Here is a 22,375-nt window from a genome sequence, read left to right as displayed (position 1 = left end):
GCCCTGTAGAAGGATCAGCTAGAAGAGGTCACCTTGTAGAGAGTTCAGCTACAAAGAAACCATCATGTAGAGAGTTCAGCTACAAAGAAATCACCTTGTAGAGAGTTCAGCTAGAAGAAGTCACCTTGTAAAGAGTTCAGCTACAAAGAAACCACTTTGTAGAGAGTTTAACTGCAACAAATCACCAGTAGAGAGTTCAGCTAGAAACACATCATCCTGGAGAGAGATCAGCTAGAAGAGGTCATCTTGTAGTGAGTTCGGCTACAAAGAAACCACCACATAAAGAGGTCAGCAGCAAATAAATCACTTGTTGAGAGTTCAGCTACAAACAAATCCCCCTGTAGAGGGATCAGCTGGAAGAAGTCACCTTGTAGAGAGTTCAGCTACAAAGAAACCATCATATAGAGAGTTCAGCTACAAAGAAATCACCCTGTAGAGTGTTCAGCTAGAAGAAATCACCTTGTAGAGAGTTCAGCTACAAAGAAACCATCATGTAAAGAGTTCAGCTACAAACAAATCACCCTGCAGAGAGTTCAGCTACAAAGAAACCATCATGTAGAGAGTTCAGCTACAATGAAACCACCATATAGAGAGTTTAGCTGCAAACAAAGAACCTGTAGAGAGTTCAGCTAGAAACAAATTACCCTGTAGACAGATCAGCTAGAAGAGGTCACCTTGTAGAAAGTTCAGCTACAAAGAAACCATCATGTAGAGAGTTCAGCTGCAAACAAATCACCCTGTAGAGAGTTAAGCTGCAAACAAATCACTCTGTAGAGAGTTCAGCTAGAAGAAGTCACCTTGTAGAGAGTTCAGCTACAAAGAAACCATCATGAAGAGAGTTCAGCAACAAAGAAACCACCATGTAGAGAGTTTAGCTGCAAACAAATCACCTGTAGAGAGTTAATCTAGAAACAAATCACCCTGTAGAGAGATCAGCTAGAAGAGGTCACCTTATAGATAGTTCAGCTACATTTCAAGTCACCCAGTAGAGAGATCAGCTGCAAAAGAATATCCTGTGGGAAATAATGGGCATGTAATAAATATATGTATATAATCTGTATAATTACTAATAAAATCATAAATAATTGAAGTATTAAATATCTTCTTTAAGTTCTTTTCTTCTTCCTGTGGTAAAGAAAAAAACATATGGGTTAAAAAATCCCCAAAGCCGGCCATTGGCCAGCTTTGCAGTATACAAATACAAAAAGAAGTGATATCTAATCAAAAACAGCCAAGCTGTAAAAAAAGGTGCGGCCCCCAAAAAGGCCATGATGAAAAAAGATGTGAAATCCAAGGTGGCGGCCAAGAAATGGCTGTGATGGTAGGTTAATGGTAAAAATTTTAATACCGACAATTCAGGTGAATTTTGTGCCACTTGGTTTTGGTACCAAATTCACCTGAATTGTCGTTATTAAAATTTTTACCATTAACCTACCATCACAGCCATTTCTTGGCCGCCACCTTGGATTTCACATCTTTTTTCATCATGGCCTTTTTGGGGGCCGCACCTTTTTTACAGCTTGGCTGTTTTTGATTAGATAATACATATCAAGACACACGGTAGTGTGTCGTGCGGCCCAAGAAGCCGGCACGCAATACCCGTGTGTATATTGACAGGAAGAAAGAAAACGCAATTTTCGCACCTCCGTAGCTCTATGCTTCCTTGATGAAACAAGGCGAATTGTTCCGTGGACACGCTCTCCAACTTCAGCACCCCACATTCCAAATTTGAGTGAAATCGCTTCAAGCGTTCCCGAGATATGCGACTTCAAAAATTGGCTTAGTTTCTTGGTTTTTTTTCTTCTTATTTTCTTCCTCTTTTCGCACTCTTACAAAAACTGCTATAAAACGCGAATGCCATATCTAATCGACTTGAAATTTGGCACACAGAAGGAGGGTATATAGGCGCATTTCTGTACCAATGTTGGCTGAAATACGATAAACAGGCAAAGAGTTATGAGCTATTATTCACGAAAGATGACACCAATATGTTATCACGCCTACAGGGTAAACCGCGTATGGGAAGAAGCTGAAAATCGGTGGGTGAATAGGTTAACTATTGAACCTCAAACCTTTTGTAGTTTGAAAGAAATTGAGCTAAAAACTAGGAAGATACAACGAAAAAACAAACAGTGTGTAACAAATACGCAATCGAGATTAGCTAATAAAAAACGACTACTTGCCACAACTACCAGATAAACCGCCAGGGAGAATGCTTTAAAAATCGCTGTACAGATGGAGTAATCATCTTAGAAAGACTCTTCAATGGTGTAGAAGAATCAGACTTAAAGCCACGGAGTTATAACACGAAATCCAACTTGGTGTAGCAAGTGCGAGATCGAGATACTCTAATAGAGCAGTCAACCTAATAAAGCAGTCACCCTAAAGAGAATTCAAGAGATCAGTTAGAAACAAGTAACCTGTATAGAGATCAGCTACAAACAAGTCACCCTGTAGAGAGATCAGCCACAAACAATTTACCTTGTAGAGAGATCAGATAGAAGGAGTTACCTTGTAGGGAGTTCGTGCAACTATAGAAAGAGACAGTTCAGCTAGAAGAAATCACCTTGTAGAGTTCAGCTACAAAGAAACCACCATATAGAGAGTTCAGCTACAAACAAATCGTCCTGTAGAGAGATCAATAAAAGAAGTTACCTTGCAGAGAGTTCAGCTACAAAGAAATCAAAGTTCAGCTACAAACAAATCGCCCTATAGGGAGATCAGCTAGAAGAAGTTACCTTGTAGAGAGTTCAGCTACAAAGAATCCATCATGTAGAGAGTTCAGCTGCAAACAAATCACCTGTAGAGAGTACAGCTACAAACAAATCTCCCTATAGAGAGATCAGCTAGAAGAAGTATCCTTGTAGAGGGTTCAGCTACAAACAAATCACCCTGTAGAAAGATCAGCTAGAAGAAGTCACCTTGTAGAGAGTTCAGTTACAAAGAAACCACCATATAGAGAGTTCAGCTACAAACTAGTGACCTTGTAGAGAAATCAGCTAGAAGAAGCTACCTTGTAGAGAGTTCAGCTACAAAGAAACCATTCTGTAATGAGCTCAGCTGCAAACAAATCACCTATACAAAATTCAGCTACAAACAAATCACCCTGTACAGAGATCAGCTAGAAGAAGTTACCTTGTAGAGAGATTAGCTACAAAGAATCCATAATGTAGGGTGTTCAGCTGCAAACAAATCACCTGTAGAGAGTTCAGCTACAAACAAATCTCCCTATAGAGAGATCAGCTAGAAGAAGTATCCTTGTAGAGAGTTCAGCTACAAACAAATCACCCTGTAGAAAGATCAGCTAGAAGAAGTTATATTGTGGAGAGTTCAGCTACAAAGAAACCATCATGTAGAGAGTTCAGCTGCAAACAAATCACCTGTAGAGTTAAGCTACAAACAAATCTCTCTGTAGAGAGATCAGTTAGAAGAAGTTTCCTTATAGAGTTCAGCTACAAACAAATCACCCTGTAGGAAGATCAGCTAGAATAAGTCACTTTGTAAAGAGTTCAGTTACAAAAAAACCACCATGTAGAGAATTCAGTTACAAACTAGTGACCCTGTAGAGACATCAGCTAGAAGAAGTTACCTTGTAGAGAGTTCAGCTACAAAGAAACCATCATGTGGAGAGTTCAGCTGCAAACAAATCACCTGTAGAGAGTTCAGCCACAAACAATCACCCTGTAGAAAGATCAGCTAGAAGAAGTTACCTTGTAGAGAGTTCAGTTACAAAGAAACCACCATGTAGAGAGTTCAGCTACAAACTAGTGACCTTGTAGAGACATCAGCTAGAAGAAGTTACCTTGTAGAGAGCTCAGCTACAAAGAAACCATTCTGTAAAGAGCTCAGCTGCAAACAAATCACTTATACAGAATTCAGCTACAAACAAATCAGAGATCAGCTAGAAGAAGTTATCTTGTAGATAGTTCAGCTACAAACAAATCACCCTGTAGAGAGATCAGCTAGAAGAAGTTACCTTGTAGAGAGTTCAGCTACAAAGAAACCATCATGTGGAGAGTTCAGCTGCAAACAAATCACCTGTAGAGAGTTCAACTACAAACCAATCTCCGTGCAGAGAGATCAGCTAGAAGAAGTTTCCTTGTAGAGAGTTCAGCCACAAACAAATCACCCTGTAGAAAGATCAGCTAGAAGAAGTTACCTTGTAGAGAGTTCAGTTACAAAGAAACCACCATGTAGAGAATTCAGCTACAAACTAGTGACCCTGTAGAGACATCAGCTAGAAGAAGTTACCTTGTAGAGAGTTCAGCTACAAAGAAACAATCATGTGAGAGTTCAGCTACAAACAAATCACCTATACAGAATTCACAGCTACAAACAAATCACCCTGTAGAGAGATCAGTTAGAAGAAGTCACCTTGTAGAGAGTTCAGCTACAAAGAAACCACCATATAGAGAGTTCAGCTGCAAACAAATCACCCTGTAAAAAAAATCAACTACAAACAAATCACCCTGTAGAAAGATCAGCTAGAAGAAGTCACCTTGTAGAGAGTTCAGCTACAAAGAAACCATCATGTAAAGAGTTCAGCTACAAACAAATCGTCCTGTAGAGAGATCAGCTAGAAGAAGTTATATTGTGGAGAGTTCAGCTACAAAGAAACCATCATGTAGAGAGTTCAGCTGCAAACAAATCACCTGTAGAGAGTTCAGCTACAAACAAATCTCCCTGTAGAGAGATCAGTTAGAAGAAGTTTCCTTATAGAGTTCAGCTACAAACAAATCACCCTGTAGAAAGATAAGCTAGAAGAAATCACCTTGTAGAGAGTTCAGCTACAAAGAAACAATCATGTGAGAGTTCAGCTACAAACAAATTTCCTTGTAGAGAGATCAGCTACCTTGTAGAGAGTTCAGCTACAAAGAAACCATCATGTAGAGAGTTCAGCTACAAACAAATCACATTGTAGAAAGATCAGCTATAGAAGAAATCACCTTGTAGAGAGTTCAACTACAAAGAAACAATCATGTGAGAGTTCAGCTACAAACAAATTGCCTTGTAGAGTGATCAGCTACCTTGTAGAGAGTTCAGCTATAAAGAAACCATCATGTAGAGAGTTCAGCTACAAACAAATCAACCAGTTGAGAGATCAGGTAGAAGAAGTTACCTTGTAGAGAGTTCAGTTACAAAGAAACCACCATGTAGAGAATTCAGCTACAAACTAGTGACCCTGTAGAGACATCAGCTAGAAAAAGTTACCATGTAGAGAGTTCAGCTGCAAAGAAACCATCATGTAGAGAGTTCGGCTGCAAACAAATCACCTGTAGAGAGTTCAGCTGCAAACAAATCTCCCTGTAGAGAGATCAGCTAGAAGAAGTCACCTTGTAGGGAGTTCAGTTACAAAGAAACCGTCATGTATAGAGTTCAGCTACGAAGTAGTGACCTTGTAGAGATATCAGCTGAAAGAAGTTACCTTGTAGAGAGTTCAGCTACAAACAAATCACCCAGTGGAAATATCAACTAGAAGAAGATACCTTGTAGAGAGTTCAGGTACAAAGAAACCATCATGTAGAGAGTTCAGCTACAAACAAATCACCCTGTAGAAACATCAGCTAGAAGAAGTTACCTTGTAGATAGTTCAGTTACAAAGAAACGACCATGTAGAGAATTCAGCTACACACTAGTGACCCTGTAGATACATCAGCTAGAAGAAGTTACCTTGTAGAGAGTTCAGCTACAGAGAAACCATTCTGTAAAAAGCTCAGCTGCAAACAAATCACCTATACAGAATTCAGCTACAAACAAATCACCCTGTAGAGAGATTAGCCAGAAGAAGTTACCTTGTAGATACTGTAGTTCAGCTACAAACAAATCATCCTGTAGAGATCAGCTAGAAGAAGTTACCTTGTAGATAGTTCAGCTAAAAAAATTCATCCTGTACAGAGCTAAGTTAGAAGAGGTTTCCTTGTAGAGAGTTCAGCTACAAACACATCACACTGTAGAGAGATCAGCTAGAAGAAGTTACCTTGTAGATCGTTCAGCTACAAACAATTCACTCTGTAGAGAGATCAGCTAGAAGAAGTTACCTTGTAGATCGTTCAGCTACAAACAATTCACCCTGTAGAGAGAGAAGCTAGAAGAAGCCACCTTGTAGAGTGTTCAGTTGCAAAGAAACCACCATGAAGAGTTCTGTAATAAATATATGTGTAACGTATTATATATATATATATATATATTAATACAACATCAATATCGTATCCTGTAGAAAAACTCCAATAGCAGCTTGTGGTATATATTTGATATACTACAGCAAACTAACCAATAGAATTAGTATATCACTTGTACATTTGATATACGCGTCTGATTGGCTAAAATTTTTTGATAGTGTTTAGATGTTTTACCAGTTAGGCATGTCCGACTTGACAACTACTTTTACCATAGTAACCAATACTGGTTACCTAGCAACTACTTTGTTGCCTAGCAACCGTTGCTAGGTAACCACTACTGATTGTAGAAATGATTTTGACACCATAGCGATGGTTGCTAAGCAATCACCAAAAAGCATGTAACTACGTCAGGTTTACATTTTGTTGCCTAGCAACAGTTGCTATGGATTGTTGGACCAATTTTCAAGAAGATTGCAGGCTGCAACGCATGTGCATACTCCTTGAGCATGCTAATCACAAGGAATTACTTACCAGTACTAATAATGGTATAAAAACATCAGAAATTGCTGTTGCTGCTTCCAAGTGGGAGACGAGATGTTGTATTAACATATTATACTACAGATATCATGGTATTCGAAATATATACCAAAAGATATACATATTTAGGAAAGGGTGCCATAGTGCGAGGCTTCGCCTCGCACTATAGCATCTTTTCTAAGTTTGTATATCTTTTGGTATATATTTCGAATACCATGATATCTGTAGTATAACATATACATATATATATATTATATAATTTGTACATTTACTAATAAAATCAGAAATGGTTAAAGTACATCTGCTTCATCTTTTCTTCTTCCAGTGGTAAAGAAAAAAAGATATGTTTAAAAAGTCCCAAAGCTGGCCGTAGGCCGGCTTTGGGGTATACAAATACAAAAAGAAGTTAAATCTAATCCAAGCTGTAAAAAAAGAGTGCGGCTCTCAAAAAGGCTATGGTGAAAAAAGATGTGAAATCCAAGGCGGCGACCAAGAAATGGCTATGATGGTAGGTTAATGGTAAAAGTTTTAATAAGGACAATTCAGGTGAATTTTGTGCCAATTGACCAAGCGGCACCAAAATTCACCTGAATTGTCGTTATTAAATTTTTTATCATTACCCTACAATCATAGCCATTTATTGGCCGCCACCTTGGATTTCACATCTTTTTTCACCATAGCTTTATTGAGGGCCGCACTCTTTTTTTACAGTTTGGCTGTTTTGGATTAGATATTTATTACAGATCAGAACTCTACATGGTGCATGGTTTCTTTGCAACTGAACATTCCACAAGGTGAGTCCTTCTAGCAGATGTCTCTACAGGGTCACTAGTTAGTAGCTGTACTCTCTACAAGGTGACTTCTTCTAGCTGATCTTTCTACAGGGTAATTTGTTTGTAGCTGAATTATCTACAGGTGATTTGTTTGCAGCTGAACTCTGTACAGGGTAATTTCTTCTAGCTGATCCCTATACAGGGCGATTTGTTTTTAGCTGAACTCTCTACATGGTGGTTTCTTTGTAGCTGAACTCTCTACAAGGTGACTTCTTCTAGCTGAACTACGTAGTTTAACTCCCTACGAGGTAACTTCTTCTAGCTGATATCTCTATAGGGTGAATTGTTTGTAGCTTATCTCTGTACAGGTTACTAGTTTCTAGCTGATCTTTTGAATTCTTTTGAGGGTGACTGCTCTATTAGGGTGACTGCTCTATCAAGACACACGGTAGTGTGTCGTGCGGCCCAAGAAGCCCGCGCGCAACCCCGAGAGTATATTGACAGGAAGAAAGAAAACGCAATTTGCGCACCTCCATAGCTCAGTGCTGCCTTGATGAAACAAGACGAATTTTGCTGTGTACATTCCCTCCAACTTCAGCACTCCACATTCCAAATTTGAGCTAAATCGCTTCAGGCATTCCTAAGATATGCGACTTCAAAAATTGGCTTAGTTTCTTCGTTTTCTTCTTCTTCTTATTTTTCTTCCTCTTTTCGCACACTTACAAAAACTGCTATAAAACGCGAACGCGTTATCCGATTGCCTTGAAATTTGGCACACAGAAGGGGGGGTTTAAAGGCGCATCTCGGTACCAACTTTGGCTGGAATACCATAAACAGGCAAAGAGTTATGAGCGATTATTCACGAAAAATAACACCATTATGTTGTCACGCCTACAGGGTAAACCGCGCATGGGAAGAAGTTGAAAATCGGTGGGTGAATAGGTTAACTATTGAACCTCAAACCTTTTGTGGTTTGAAAAAAATCGAGCTAAAAACCAGGAAGATAAAACAACAAAACCAACAGTGTGTAACAATTACGCAATCGAGATTAGCTAATAAAAAAAACGAATACTTGCCACGCCTATCAGATAAACCTCTTGGGGTAATGCTTTGAAATTCACTGTACAGATGGAGTAATCATCTTAGAAAGGCTCTTCAATGGTGTAGAAGAATCAGACTTAAAGCCACGGAGTTATAACACGAAATCCAACTTGGTGTAGCAAGTGCGAGATCGAGATACTCTAATAGAGCAGTCATCCTAATAGAGCAGTCATCCTAATAGAGCAGTCACCCTGAACAGAATTCAAGAGATCAGTTAGAAATAAGTAACCCGTATAGAGATCAGCTACAAACAAATCACCCTGTAGAGAGTTCAGCTACAAAAAATTCACCCTGTTCAGACATTATTTATTATTTTATTTATATTTATTGTTAATCAGCAGGACCCTCCAGGGGTATAATGCTGATGTGCAATTAGATGTGTACAATTTCAATTAGTTACTTAACTATATAAGTATGTACAATTACGACAAGTTACTTAATTATATACATATGTACAATTACAATAATAAACTATAAAAATATATACAATTACGATAAGTTACTTAACTATATACATAAAAGGGGCTAATTTTTGCTTAAATTCTTCAACACAGTCAGTCTCAATAATCTCAGCATCTAATCTATTCCATTCTGGTACAGTTCTTGGGAGGAAGGAATATTTATATACATCAATTCTTGGTTGGTAAGGTACTAGTTTAAAGTTGTGTGAGTGTCGGGTCCGTAATACAGTAGATTTAAATGGGAGATAACAGTTCGGTATAATTAATAAATCATGTAGTACTTTATATAGTAAAACTAGTCTAGCTGATTTGCGACGTTCTTGTAGTGTAGGCCATTGCAAGTTTTCAAGGATGTTAGTGATGCTGTCTCTATTATTTCGTCTCCATGGTTGACCTGTGACAAAACGAGCAGCTCTATGTTGGACCATCTCTACTCGATTTATGTTGGTTTGGTGATATGGATCCCATATTGGGGAACAATACTCTAAAATAGGCAAGTCAAATTGTTTATATGCTAGCTCACGTAGATGGCTAGGACAATGCTGAAGATTTCGACATCAGTTACAAGAAGTTTTCTTGTAGAGAGTTCAGTTACAAACAAATCACCCTGTTGAAAGATCAACTAGAAGATGTCACCTTGTAGATAGTTCAGTTACAAAGAAACCACCATGTAGAGAATTCAGCTACAAACTAGTGACCCTGTAGATACATCAGCTAGAAGAAGTTACCTTGTAGAGGGTTCAGCTACAAAGAAACCATTCTGTAAAGAACTCAGCGGCAAACAAATCACCTATACAGAATTCAGCTACAAACAAATCACCCTGTAGAGAGATCAGCTAGAAGAAGTTACCTTGTAGATAGTTCAGCTACAAACAATTCACCCTGTACAGAGCTCAGTTAAAAGAGGTTTCCTTGTAGAGAGTTCAGCTACAAACAAATCACCCTGTAGAGAGATCAGTTAGAAGAAGTTACCTTGTAGATTGTTCAGCTACAAAAAATTCACCCTGTAAAGAGATCGGTTAGAAGAAGTTACCTTGTAGAGAGTTCAGCTACCAAGAAACCATCATATTGAGAATTCAGCCGCAAACAATTCACGTGTAGAGAGTTCAGCTACAAACAAATCTCCCTGTAGAGAGATCAGCTAGAAGAAGTTTCCTTGTAGAAAGTTCAGCTACAAACAAATCACCCTGTAGAGAGATCAGTTAGAAGAAGTTACCTTGGAGAGAGTTCAGCTACAAAGAAACCATTTTGTAAAGAGCTCAGCTGCAAACAAATCACCTGTAGAGAATTCAGCTACGAACAAATCACCCTGTAGAGAGATCAGCTATAAGAAGTTACCTTGTAGTTAGTTCAGCTACAAACAAATCTCCCTGTAGAGAGATCAGCTAGAAGAAATTACCCTGTAGAGAGTTCAGCTACAAAGAAACCACCATGTAGAGAGTTCAGCTGCAAAAAAATTTCCCTGTAGAAAATTCTGCCAGAAACAAATTGCCCTGTGGAAAGATCAGTTAGAAGAAGTTACCTTTTAGAGAGTTCAGCTACAAAGAAACCATTCTGTAAAGAGCTCAGCTGCAACAAATCACCTGTACAGAATTCAGCTACAAACACATCACCCTGTAGAGAGATCAGCTAAAAGAAGTTACCTTGTAGATCGTTCAACTACAAACAATTCACCCTGTAGAGAGAGCAATTAGAAGAAGTCACCTTGTAGAGTATTCAGTTACAAAGAAACCACCATGGAGATTTCTGTAATCACTATATGTGACCGGATTTGCCAAAAGGGGTCTTCCACACACATCCAATTCCGTAAACATTGGAGACCATAACTCAGTGTTCAAGTAACATATTAACCTGAAAATTTCACCATGTATTCAGCTATAGTGGTGCTCACCACTGCCCAAATTTCAAGGCAATAGCTCTTTCCAATCTGAAGTTATCAATTGTCATTGTCAGGTGTCATTGTCAATCTGAAGTTATCAATTGTCAATTGTCAGGTGGCGGCCAAGAAATGGCTGTGATGGTAGGTTAATGGTAAAAATTTTAATAACGACAATTCAGGTGAATTTTTGTGCCACTTCACAAAATTTACCTGAATTGTCATTATTAAAATTTTTACCATTAACCTACCATCACAGCCATTTCTTGGCCGCCACCTTGGATTTCACATCTTACACTTTTTTTACAGCTTAGCTGTTTTGGATTAGATTAGAGTATCTCGATCTCGCACTTGCTACACCAAGTTTGATTTCGTGTTATAACTCTGTGGCTTTACATCTGATTCTTCTACAACATTGAAGTTCCTTTCTTAGATGATTACTCCATTTGTACAGTGAATTTCAAAGCATTACCCCTAGCGGTTTCTCTGGTGGGCGTGGAAAGTAGTCGTTTTTTTTATTAGTTAATCTCGATTGCGTAATTGTTACACACTGTTGGTTTTTTCATTGTATCTTCCTGGTTTTTACCTTGATTTCTTTCAAACCGCAAAAGGTTTGAGGTTCGATAGTTAATCTATTCACCCACCGATTTTCAGCTTCTTCCCGTAAGCGGTTTACCCTGTAGGTGTGACAACATTTTGGTGTTATTTTGTGTGGATAATCGCTCATACCTCTTTGCCTGGTTATCATATTGCAGCCAAGGTTGGTACAGAGATGCGCCTTTATACCCCCCTTCTGTGTGCCAAATTTCAATGAAATCGGATATTGCGTTCGCGTTTTATAGCGGTTTTTGTAAGTGTGCGAAAAGAGGAAGAAAAATAAGAAGCAAAAACCCTAAAATTAAGCCAATTTTTGAAGTTGTATATCTTCGGAATGCTATAAGCGATTTCGCTCAAATTTGGAATGTGGAGTACTGAAGTTGGAGGGAATGTCCACAGCAACAATCGTCTTGTTTCATCAAAGCAGCACAGAGCTACGGAGGTGCGAAAATTGCATTTTCTTTCTTCCTGTCAATATACTCACGGGTGTTGCGCGCCGGCTTCTTGGGCCTCACGACACACTACCGTGTGTTTTGATTTTTGGGAAAAACAAAAAAAAATTTTTTTTGAGAAAATATATACATTTTTATATTTTATTTAATTTTTCTATCTGTATCGTTACCGTATCTCACATGCAAACTTGTGGGCACCCAAGTTCCATGTGGACATCACCCATTATGTTATAGAAGTTTTGCTGGAGATGCTCCTAAGTCACATGTTTTTGAATTTTGCCCTTGTATGCAGTGAAGAAGGGTGAGTAAAGGAAAAACTTAGCCAGTAACTGATTCCCCTGTTCATGGCAAACATGATTGTGAAAAGTACAGCTCTGTACCTCAATTAGTTGGTACATCACAACCGTTTTTGTAGGCACATGTGATATATTTTCCCTATAGACCCTTTTCAGGTATAAGCTGCTGCCATAGCAACATTGCCATTTTGGAGTACAACCTGTTTTGAAACCCTGGTAGTGTGGGGGAAAGGATATGTATAACCAGGTCAACCTTTGCCGTGGAATGCAGAAGAAGCTCTACTTCCTGGGTATTGTTTTACTCTTATAGAAAGCAATGCTACCAGGGCTGCAAAATGGGTTGTACTCCAAGATGGCGGATGTTGCTATGGCAGCAGTTCACCTGAAAGGGTCTATACTTGCTGTACAAATCAATTTTTATGTTGTTGCTACTTTGTAGGACTGTAACTCCTAAAGCTATTGGCATATGAGACCGAAACTTTGTGATTATAAATATTTAATAAACAGGAATTTGAAAAATGCACGATTGTGTCGGGTTTTCGCAGATCCAGTCACAAATAGCAATACCATACTGTATAATACTTATCTCCAATATTCCAATGTCAATTTTACCAGAGAAACTAACAGTTACAAATTTATTCCATTTCATTGTCACAAAAACACATTTCAAAGCTCTTTTCTTCCCCCAAATAGAACAAATTAATAGACCACATTTTATCTATTAGTTATATTGCTTAAATAATATTTTTAATTGCTTTGTAACTTTTCATTTTTTTGGAATTTCTTTTTGATCTGTATGTATCCTTCAAACTGAAGTTGTATAGTAATGGAAAATAATAATAATAAAAATAATACTTTCCAAACTTACCAAACAAATTGTTCAGTGGAATCATATGAAAATCAGTGTACAGATGGATTAATCACCTTAGAAAGGTCCTTCAATAATTCAGAAGAATCAGATTTAAAGCTGCAGTGTTATAACACAAAATCCAACTCAGTGCAGCAAGTGAAAGATTGAGATATTCTAATAGAGCAGTCACACTGAAGAGAGATGAGCTAGCCCTATATAGAGATTAACTACAAACAAATCACCCTGTAGAGAGATCAACTTGATCAAGACACCCAGTAGAGAGTTCACCTACATTTCCTGTAGAGATTTCAGCTAAAAACAAGTCACCATGTAGAGAGATCAGCTAGAAACAAATGACTCTGTACAGAGATTAGCTTGATCAAGTCACCCTTTAGAGAGTTCAGCTAGAAACAACTCATCTTGTAGAAATGTCAGCTTGAAACAATTTGCTCTATCAGCTGGAAGTAAATCAACCTGTAGAGAGATCAGTTGAAAACTTTACAGAGATCAGCTTGACAGAGTCACCCTGTAGAGAGTTTAACTACAATTCAAGTCGCCCTATAAAGAGTTCAACTAGAAACAAGTTACCCTGTAGAGATATCACCTGCTGAAAATAAGTCACCGTGTCGAGAGATCAGCTAGAAACAAGAGTTTAACTACACTGTACCATAATTTGCTTTATTTTCTTGCAAAAATTTTTTGTGATAAAAATTTTTGTTGTAATAATATTTTCGTATGATTTATGTGAATGACTACTCTATAAGGGTAGTTCAATCTTGTATAAAAATTTCATGCAATAAATTTTCGTACAAGTGTTTGCATACAAAAATTTAATATTTTATAATGAAAAAAAGCAAATTATGGTACATTTCAAGTCACCCTGTAGATAGTTCAACTACAAACAATGAGAGTTCAGCTACAGTTCAGTTGCGTACTAAGTAACCTTATTACTTGTGATAACAATTCATTTTATTCTACTAAATATTCAAAGATTTAGTCTGCAGACAAAAACCTATGTATACATTATTATAATTAATGACTTCTCTAGTTCAACAATTCCTGTAGTAAAAAAACAACAACTTAAAAGTAAGCACGAAAAGCCAGCTTATAGCTGGCTTTGTGGCTTATAATAGATATCCAGCCAAGCTGTAAAAAGAGTATGGCCTCCAAAAGGCCAGGGAGAAAAAAATTGTGAAATCTAAGTGGCAGCCAAGAAATTGATGTGATGGTAGATTAATGGCAAAAATTTTAATAAAAACAATTCAAGTGAATTAATACAAGTAAATTTCTTAGTGAAACTTGTGCATAAATTCACCTGAATTGCCATTATCACAACTTTTGCCTCTAACCTACCATCACAGTCATTTCTTGGCCACCACTTGGATTTCACAACTTTTTCATCCTGGAATTTTTGGGGGTCACACCCCAGCTTGGTGTTTTGGTTTACCTAACAATTACACAATTATTTTCACTCCATTAGCACATACTTACATAAGCAGTACTGCTACTCTGATTAAAGAAGATATAACTCCTGGTTAAATTTATGGGTGGTGAGCTCCCATCATCAGTTGATGGTATTTGAAAATCACTTTGAGATGATCCAAATGGAAATAACTACAAGTACACAAATAGTATTATACATATTGCATTGGTTTTTATGTATATCCACACATTTAGTGCACATGTACACTAAATTAGTGCAAAATAATTAATAGAGATTGGTGAAATAAACAACAACAACAAATGAACATGTGTCAAACAAGTCAGCATGTTAAACTGTGCTAAAACTATGATGAGTATGGCAAACCAATTAAAGCCTAATATTTAGAATTTTTGCACACAGACCTCTATTTAGACTCAATGGATATGGTACATACACATACTCTGTCTGATGTTGACATATAATATTATACCATTGATTAAAAATTTAGAAAAGTATATACGCTGAGACTGCTGCTACACAATAACCCCATATATATATTGGCTATCGTTTGCTAGAATATACAGTATAGCTGTCTAAAATACAGTATGCATTATAATGGAGCAATTGCCCATTCCTGATTTATAGAACTTATATCCATTGCAGGGGCGGATCTAGGATTTCAGAAGGGGGTTGTTAACATGGACATTTATATATGTGGTAAGAAAGCTGATACAACTAGTCTATCTAGGGGGGGGGGGGGGGGGGTCTGGGGTATACCCCCACAGGAAAAGTTTGCAATTTTGGCCTATTGAGATCGAATTTGGTAGTAATTTTGAGTGAAAAATGATGTCATTTTGTTTATGTGATACTATTATTCCCCTACAGCTTGTCAACTGAAGGGCACAGCCATGTAGCTAAAATTCATCTTAGACTAACATCGTAAAGGACTAGTAATGGAAACATATGGGTATCAGCTGTACATAATCAAATTTAATGTTTTGAAGTATAGCATAATTTACAGACTCATGGCTCAAACTACATTAGCTGTCCAAACAGTAGAGACGAGTGGAGAGGGCAAGTAGACTGACTCACCAGTGTGTGGAGTGCATGTGCACTCAGTGCATGTGCACTCAGTGCATGTGCACTCAGCTGTATAGAATTCCCCTGCTAGGGGCACTCTAGATCTGGTGGCATATATACTCCCTGACCCTCTGGAAATTTTTGGAAAATGGCTATCACAACATTGAATCTATAAACTATTTTTAACCAAATGTGGGTACAAGATGAATGAGTTCAGTTGGAAGTAATTTTAATTAAAAAAACAGAACTATATAATGTTTCTTGTTACTGGATTTTAAGAAATTGTATAATAGAGGCTTGTCAAAGAGAATAAAGATGGTAAGTAAGGCCAAGTAGAATATTTAACAGACAAGATTGACATTATATCCACTGTTCTGTGGTACAGGTTGCTATTTGAATCCAACTTTAAATGATGGATCCATCCATCACCATAATTGTTTTACAACTAGTCTACAAATACAAGCTGTAGCTAAAGTCTTTGAGCAGGCTGTAGGACCAGGTTCCCTACAGACCTTCAGCACAAGTGCTGTAAAGCATTAATAAAAAAATAAATAAATAAATAAACAAATAGTCTTTGGCCATGGCAAACCCTTTTTCACCACACAATGATCATGACAACATAAATGCTGCAGTATCTTTTAAGCATAAGTTGAGCTGCAAGGGATTTGATAGTGCAAACTCCAGAAGCTACTAGATTTAGACAAATGTAGTATGGGATTTTATCAAGTAAGGGAAGCAAAAGCGAACAGCTCTCAGATGTTGCAGCCTTATGAATGTACTTTTTCATGTAATGCTAAGAAATTCACTATTATTATATAAGACTATTGTTTTACTTGCAAGAGAAACATTTAAACCCAAGAACCAAGTTTGTGCAGAGCCTAAAAAAATTAAACTGTTTGACAGAAAGGTTATTAATTTTTTTCAATTAATGATGTTTTATACAATTTATAGTACATTAAAGGTATAAATCTTTTACCTAAAGTGATTGGTATCTGGCAGGATGTTTAATACAATGGTGAGGGTAACAGTGCACAGGTCTAGAAGAACAGGTTTAATTTCAGCTTAAACTCTGGTAATTTCTTAAAAATTATAGTTTTAATAATGGATGTTCTATTAGAGTAGTTGACTGTTCTATTAGAGTAATTCGGATTTAGTAGCTTCTAAGGTAAGGCTTACTCCAGAAGTATAATTTTGAACCCCTCTTAGTAATTCTTGGATAAGATTAGCTATTCCCCTTGCTCTTTCCATCTTTTCATTGCCCATACATGTGTATAAAATGCAACTGCACCTGTACTACAGCTTTTCTAGAAGCTTCCTAACTTGCTCATTATAAAATTTTGGAGGAGATGCTTCAGCCCCCTAAGCCCCCCCCCTAAATCCGCCCTTGTATTGAGTCAGAATGGAGATGCACTATGTACGTAACAGTTTTGATCTTACTAAAGGCAGTGTATAGTACACTGTGGTCAGTGTGTATTTTGGTTCCTAGTAGCAATTATACAGTTCATATAAGTAAATAATCACAATATGTAAGTCAAGCAGGCAGCGGTAGGCAACAACAACATTGTAGCTCTGCCATGAACTGATACTGTGGTTAAAAATGATAGGGTTTGTACAGGAATAAACTGGATAAATAGTAACACTTAGTTACACATGCACATGAGCCTCTAATGTGATATACAGTAGATTGTTTTAAAAATAATGAGATTGTATGTACTTAATTCTATATATATCAAGACACACGGTATCGTGCGGCCCAAGAAGCCGGCGTGCAACACCCGTGAGTATATTGACAGGAAGAACGAAAACGCAATTTTTACACCTCCGTAGCTCTGTGGTGCCTTGATGAAACAAGACGGTTTTTGCTGTGAAACTCCCTCCAACTTCAGCACTCCACATTCCAAATTTGAGCGAAATCGCTTCAAGCGTTCCCGAGATATGCGACTTCAAAAATGTGACCAGATTTGCGAAAAGGGGTCTTCCACACACATCCAGTTTATGAACTGTGACAATCCATAACTTGAGATAAGATATGGTTATTGACTTGATATTTGGTCAGTAGTGAGCATCAACATAGGTTAATGGATGGGGAAAATTTCAGCTTATATCTTTCTTTAACACCAAGTTAGGCCATACCTATTTGATCTTATGTTGTGCGGACCCGACCGACTGCATTTTTCTTCAAATGAAATAATTTTGAAAATCACGTGTGCGGATCACATGTACTTAATTAAAGACAACACATCATCAGCACCATTGTGATTTAGTCCAAAAGGGACCATTGAAGTAGCGATTCCCAACCTACCAATTTTTCCCACATATTTTTGCTACTCAAATTATACACCTTCAATAAACGTTTCACAAGCTGCCGTTTCAGTAAATGGTAGCCAATGCTTCGTACTTTGTAATGCACTTTACTGGATTAAAATCCATGTGGTATTTATTGAAATACAACAAATCAAACTTTGAGAAATAAAAATCCCCATATGGAGCCCATACAAATAATTGCGTACGTAATTCTAATTGGAAGAATGTGGCACTTGTGATAGCCGAAATTCCGAGTGTTTCCGCGTGAATCTGCTGCTGATGAGGACGAAGAAAGTGGTTCTGGGCAAACCGTATATGCTGATTTCGATTTTGCCATGTGTTTTTTGATTGGAGGATGACTGATGTTGGATTATGACGGAAATATGGCCCGTTTAAAGGTAAATCGTCATCTAGCACTGCTCAGAATTCAGCATTACAATCACCCTAGGCTTCAAGCCATCCCCCTGCATCGATGCAAGTATAGTTTGAAGGTGAGCAGTTTGTTGTCTTGCGCGGAATTGCAAAATAAGGTTCAAGGTTGAGCATAATATTTTCAAAAGTGGAGACTGGCATGTGATACCAACCTTACATGGCTTCACACTTACCTGTTGTTATATTCTGGTGTATTTACTGCTGCTTTGATCCATTTTATAGCAGCTTCAGTGATTGTAATTTTGATCAGCAACTATTTATAATTTCTCTTTGTAGTATAGTGATGTCATTGTGTTATATAATAATTATCATCCTTAGTGCTTACAGTGTGACAAATAAAGCTGAGGATGTAGTGTCCAAACAAATCTATTTTAAAAATAATGTTGCTCTTACATTGTGTTATTGATCGTCATGTTTCCAAAGTATGTGTTAATTGTGACTTGTGATGCCAGTACTTGCCATGTTATAAAATATTACTAATTTTTCTAGTTAGTTATCCCTGAAAATGCATTAGGTACCTGTGTGTACTTAGTATTACACAATACACACAGTTTTATCTGTGAATCACTTGATTCATGTAATATTTCTAGTGGTCAGTCTACAAAGAAGTGGTCACTTTTGAGAGGTTTTACTTAGTTCATATTCTGTTCTTCATAAAATAGATATGTGGTGAAAATTTCATGTCATTATTAGTTTCCTATCTAGATTTATGACACTTTGAATATTGTGTTTGGTGCCATGCAATATACATAAAAAGCACTGAAAAAGCTGTACACAAAAATCATCACACTGTCAACTTCTTTTCCTTATATCTTTTGATAGGAACCACTGATTGAGGTGGGGTTTGCACTAAAATGACCTGAAACAATGCAAAATATTTTTCATACCAATGAATGTATGGAATGTTAATTATTTAATTTAGATGGAAATCTCTAATTGAAGATATCATTTTAGCAACAACAGTTGCAACCTTCAAGCTGCGCTTGGATAATTTTTGGAAGCAATCTAGATATGGGCACCTTCAAAGGCCTGCGGCCTAGCCTGCCAAGTTTGCTTGCCTTGGCATCTACAAGCCCATTAAATAATAATAATAATAATAATAATAATAATAAAGATCGCCAAAGCTCTAAAATTGTAGAATACGATGGGAAAGTTCTTTGCAGATATCTGATGCTACTAGAAAAGTATGAAACCTAGATTTTTAACTGTGTATGTACTATCAAGAGACATGGTAGTGTGTTGTGCGGCCCAAGAAGCCGGCGCGCAACACCCGTAAGTATAGACAGGAAGAAAGAAAATGCAATTTTTGCACCTCCGAAGCTCTGTGCTGCCTTGATGAAACAAGACGATTTTTGCTGTGGACACTCCCTCCAACTTCAGCACTCCACATTCCAAATTTGAGTGAAATCACTTCGAGTGTTCCCGAGATATCCGTCTTCAAATATTGGCTTATAGTACGTTCGCGTTGAGCTGAACCCTCAAAAACGATTAATAACTTACGATTGCTACATCGCATGGGGCTCCTGTATAGCTCGATACGTAGCGCTTCTCGATCCGCTAAAAATATATTAAAAGCGCTTCATTCGAATGTAAGACACTCCCGTTATGGCACTGTAAAGTTTCGCCATACATTTTCAATGGGGAAGCCTCTAAAGCGCGGCCTTTTGATGGTCATGTTGACACATGTTTGTGGCGAAGCCAGACGTCATATACCCGCCCTCAACACGCATGATTTCACCATCCCTTATGTAAGAGGCTGTAATACACTTTTACAAGAAAAATAAAACAGATTTTGTGTGTGTAAAACAGAGTTGCATAAGTAGAAGAGCTGGGGCCACTGTTGCACTGTATTTAGAAGATAAGTGGCCTGCTTATATTCAGGTAAAAACTTCTTCAGCCTCAAAAGAGAAAAAAACCAAATTATAACAGCTCAAAATCCGTTATGTAGCATTGGTGTTCCTGCAAGTGAGCCAAACAACATGTATTTTACTTCACATTCACCACAGCTGACTATCGTCTTCTGTTCCCATGTAGTCAATTTGTCATTTTAATACTTTTCTCATCACTTCGCCACACATGTACACAGTTTTTCCAGCCAGCATTTTGTTTTTGAAGTTACATTCCCAAAAAACTCTAAAAGTTTCAACAAATGAAATAATACTGTTTGTATGAATTTGGGCTGATAGTACCTGTAGTGACTTCCAAACACTCCTGCACTGATTAAATATACAAGGGATGGTATGTTCAACTTCGGATAGCACAATAAAGCAATGATATTTTTTATTAAAGTGCACACACTTACACGTACTTCATCTGTATTTTTATGTACTTCACAGAGTTTATTCCCAGCTACCTGATGACTCCAGGGGAACAAAATCAAGTTATAACACCAATGCTGCAAATATCAAACAATCTTACATCAGATGAAGTAAGCCCAGAAGAAGACTTGGACCCGCTGCTGCTAGTGGACAATTCATTAATACCACCATCTTCACTATCACTGCCGATTTGGATGAGGAATTGCTCTAGAAGTTCTTCATTACCCAAGTCTCATCCAAATACACAACTGGTCTTCCTTCAGTTCTGTTGCACCTCGTTCGTCTTTAATATTTATGATACTGATGGACTGTGCAGGGCTGCTCATAGCATACCCTGCACATACATGTAGTGAAATTAAAGTACAAACAGTTTCAATGCTAACCTCTTGTCATTAATCGTCTTGTACTTAAATCCCATATCACTCAACACTCTTTAAAGCAATGTTCTACCCCCAGAGAAAACACCATCATTCTTAAGTTTGGCCTAAGACGGAGTAAGTGACAAAGTTCCAGGTTTCAAAATTTAACTTACCAAAATCTTTGAGAGCGATAGATTTTCTCCCTTCCGTACAATGAATGGATCTTGTCTGATAGTATCTGGGTTAAAACTGTCTGTATCAACAAGGACTCGTCAACATTTGTACCTGACGATTACAGAATTGAGCGGGCTTGTGCAAAGTGCATTTTGTACCTTTTTCTTGGCGTAAATAAATCGCCTTTCTTGCGGTGCTCCATTCTAATGGATGTCCTTGAAATCCTTGCGTGGCGTAATGTATGCCAAAACCCAGCAAAGAAGGCATGATACAATACCGGTGGCCTTCGAGATTCTCTCCGTGATGTTGATAGAAATTTTACATTTCTTCGCTTCTTGCTTAAAGTACTCCCATAGTTTCATAAGTAGATACTTCGTTTGGCTGTTTAACGTCTTCCCAAAAGGGTTTCGCTCCGCACTCGCTGACGGTACACTGGACGCCATATTCTCAACAATTAAGTGCGCGCCCGTAACATGGGCTTACGAATAAATGCGTCATAAACATTATGTTTAAAGCCTTTGATCTTGTATGGCTTCTTAATCAACAACTCAGAATTCAGCTCAACGCGAACGTACTATAGTTTCTTCGTTTTATTCTTCTTATTTTTCTTCCTCTTTTCACACACTTACAAAAACTGCTATAAAACGCGAACGCAATATCCGATAGCCTTGAATTTGGCACACAGAAGGGGGGTATAAAGGCGCATCTCTGTACCAACTTTGACTAGAATACGATACACAGGAAAGGAGTTATGATCGATTATTCACGAAAAATAACACCAATATGTTGTCACACCTACAGGGTAAACCTCGTATGGGAAGAAGCTGAAAATTGGTGGATGAACGGGTTAACTATTGAACCTCAAACCTTTTGTTGTTTGAAAGAAATCGAGCCAAAATCCAGGAAGATACAACGATAAAACCAACAGTATGTAACAATTATGCAATCGAGATTAGCTAATAAAAAATGACTGCTTGCCACGCCTACCAGATAAATCGCTTGGGGTAATGTTTTGAAAATCGTTTTGCAGATGGAGTAATCATCTTAGAAAGGCTCTTCAATGGTGTAGAAGAATCAGACTTAAAGCCACGGAGTTATAACACGAAATCCAACTTAATGCAGCAAGTGCGAGATGAGATACTCTAATAGAGCAGTCATCCTAATAGAGCAGTCACCCTGAAGAGAATTCAAGAGATCAGCTAGAAACAAGTAACCTGTATAGA

General features: G+C 37.7%; 1 long non-coding RNA gene across 6 annotated transcripts; it reads right to left on the bottom strand.

Moving 5' to 3' along the window:
* Nucleotides 1-20,043: 20,043 nt before the first annotated feature.
* Nucleotides 20,044-21,678, bottom strand: LOC136236281 (uncharacterized). Of its 6 annotated transcripts, none has more exons than XR_010692069.1 (7): nucleotides 21,311-21,676; nucleotides 21,152-21,263; nucleotides 21,003-21,103; nucleotides 20,720-20,953; nucleotides 20,604-20,654; nucleotides 20,491-20,549; nucleotides 20,044-20,434 (listed from the first exon to the last, which is right to left on the bottom strand). It is a non-coding gene; the product is annotated as an uncharacterized lncRNA (long non-coding RNA). The 6 variants fall into 6 exon arrangements; XR_010692067.1 differs by having other exon boundaries at nucleotides 20,610-20,654; XR_010692063.1 differs by having other exon boundaries at nucleotides 20,610-20,953; nucleotides 21,311-21,678.
* Nucleotides 21,679-22,375: the final 697 nt, after the last annotated feature.

This window comes from Dysidea avara, chromosome 1 (assembly GCF_963678975.1).
Source record: "Dysidea avara chromosome 1, odDysAvar1.4, whole genome shotgun sequence".
NCBI lineage: Eukaryota > Metazoa > Porifera > Demospongiae > Dictyoceratida > Dysideidae > Dysidea > Dysidea avara.
This window is presented reverse-complemented; position numbering and strand designations above follow the sequence as displayed.